The sequence below is a fragment of the Triticum urartu genome, unplaced genomic scaffold (genome assembly GCF_003073215.2).
Source record: "Triticum urartu cultivar G1812 unplaced genomic scaffold, Tu2.1 TuUngrouped_contig_9998, whole genome shotgun sequence".
Taxonomy (NCBI): domain Eukaryota; kingdom Viridiplantae; phylum Streptophyta; class Magnoliopsida; order Poales; family Poaceae; genus Triticum; species Triticum urartu.
In genome coordinates this window covers 3,262-5,618 of record NW_024121097.1, presented here as the reverse complement: position 1 = coordinate 5,618, position 2,357 = coordinate 3,262, and the positions used below count along the sequence as shown (strand labels likewise).

At 51.3% G+C, this 2,357-nt stretch overlaps 1 pseudogene; it reads left to right on the top strand.

Annotated features, from left to right (window-relative positions):
* Positions 1-565: 565 nt before the first annotated feature.
* Positions 566-1,935, top strand: LOC125532461 (annotated as a pseudogene).
* Positions 1,936-2,357: the final 422 nt, after the last annotated feature.

Below are 2,357 nucleotides of genomic sequence, written 5' to 3'. Positions count from 1 at the left end.
TTCCTATTTTTTCCATCCATAGATTTTTCTGAATTATTCAACCTGCATGACGCGTCCAGAGCATGAACCAGGAAACATGTGTGTGTTCAGTTTTTCTAGAAAGACTTTGCTAGTCCGGGCTCCGCGATAATTTTGGATGTGTGCATCCCGGGATGCAGAGGCCCGGAAGAGTTACCCCCTTGGGTGTAAAACCATGACCCAGAACACCCCACAACTAATTTGACACACACACACACACTGACATCACTGCACCGGCCAAAAGCATGACACGACAAAGAGAAAGAGGAGAGATCTCTTTGTGTGCGTGCTGCATCCACTAGAGATACGATGGCGCCAAATCAAGCTCACCCAGCACCCTTTTGAAAGGAATTTTAACGCAACTGATGTGCACGTCCCAGCCCCAGCACCAGCAGGCAGCAACAAGAGAAAGGAAACCACGCGAGAGAAAAGCAATTAGTCCACGAAGATGGTTCCTGATTGATCTCCATGATACCATGCTACCAAAACTAACCTATTTGATGATGCCTCTCTCTCTCTCTCTCTCTCTCTCTCTCTCTCTGCTTTCTGTCTTTCTCTCTCACCAAACCTTGCCTTGCTTTCCCTCTTTTGCTCTCCTCCCGTGGGCCGTGGCTATAAGACACGCCGAGCCAAGAACGCAACTCCATTCTACATCTTTCTTTCTTTCTCCTCCTCGTCAAACCCTCTGTGCCCTCCGTAGTGTTCGTATCAATCTCCAGCTCCGGCTCCGATGAAGGTCCGACGCGGCGGCGCCGGCTTCCCCTTCTCCATCGGCTGCGTGTCGCAGTCCACCGTAGCCGTCGCTGACCCCGCCCCCCCCCCCACAGAAACCCCCCCCCCCGCCACAGCCAGGAAAGCAGGCCGACAACCCCTCCTCCACCACCACAACCATGGCGGCCACCACACAGGGTAAGTAACTAGTCTCTGAGCATACATAATTCGTATCACGATCCGCTGCCACAGGCACTACATACGTACTAACAGCAGCAACCAATCGGTGGTCCATTTCAGACAGAGGCGCCGGAGAAGAAAGCGGCGAGGACAAGGCCAAGGCCGCGGCGGCGTCCGGGATCGTCACGGCGGGGGTGCAGCGGCTGCTCAAGGGAATCAAGACCTTCTTCGCGGCGTACGACAGTGAGGAAGAAGATGAAGAGGAGAGGGAGATCGTGATCGGGTACCCCACGGACGTGCAGCACGTCGGGCACATCGGCTGGGACGGGATCAACAAGGTGGGCGGCATGGGCGTGGGCATGGTCGGCGCCTTCTCCCTGCCATCCTCCCTCTCCCGCCGCCAGCTCGACATCGCCATGGACCCCGGCGCCGCCACCACCACCTGCATCAACTGATCCATAATTCTCCATTGCCATGCATCGTAATCTACCTCACTCAGCTCGAGCGACCAACCGCTCTGCCCAAGACTGACTGAGGCCCAAGACTGTGTAGCACCCAGCCAGCCAGAGAAGCCCAAGATGGAGACGGAGGCCGACGGAGTGAGCTTTGCTGTAGACCGGTGTGTGACAAGGCGACACTTGTGTTGTGAGAGCAGGCATGGGCATGGCTGGCAGCTGTAGATAGTGTCGATCCGGACGAGTGCCGTCGTCGCCGGAGAAGAAGAGAATATATTCGTGGCTGTACTTACTCGCCGTGACACCCCCGATCCTGCAACAGTGGGGTCACCAGCTATCCTTGCTGATGCTGCACAATTATGATCTGGTTGGTGAGACGCACACAAAATCTGCTGCTGCTTCTTGTTCCCAGAGTTGGCACGTTACCTTTGACCTGTGCTTGTATAACTCTCCTTTTAGTCTTAGATAGATGATGAATTGATGATGGTGTTTTGCTGAGGTTTGTAACAAATTGGTGTTCGCGTCGCCGCATGGTTCTCCGTCCGTTCACAAATATAAGATGTTTTGGATATTTTAATATAAACTATATACGAACTGAAATGAGTGAACAAACATACTATCTTCGGAACCCTTTTTGTGACTAAATTTATATTAAGAAATACCAACAACAGTAGCAAATATAAATACTATGAAACCACATTTCATAATGAATCTAACAATATTGATTTGACATCGTGAATGTTATTACCTTTTTTTTTATAGAAGTTGGGTCAAAGTATAGATAGTTTGACTTCGGATAAAACTTATATGCAAATTAAAAAGGACCCGAGGGAGTAAGTTGAGGTCTGGCAAAGTGTGGCAAGTTGTGGCCTGAAACCAAACAGCCCCTAAGTCACCAACGCCAAGAAGTATCGAGCACTGCAAACCGTCTGATTGGAGATGAACATTGACACGGCAGTTGGCCACTAAGAAACGGTAAGTGCGTGCGAGTGA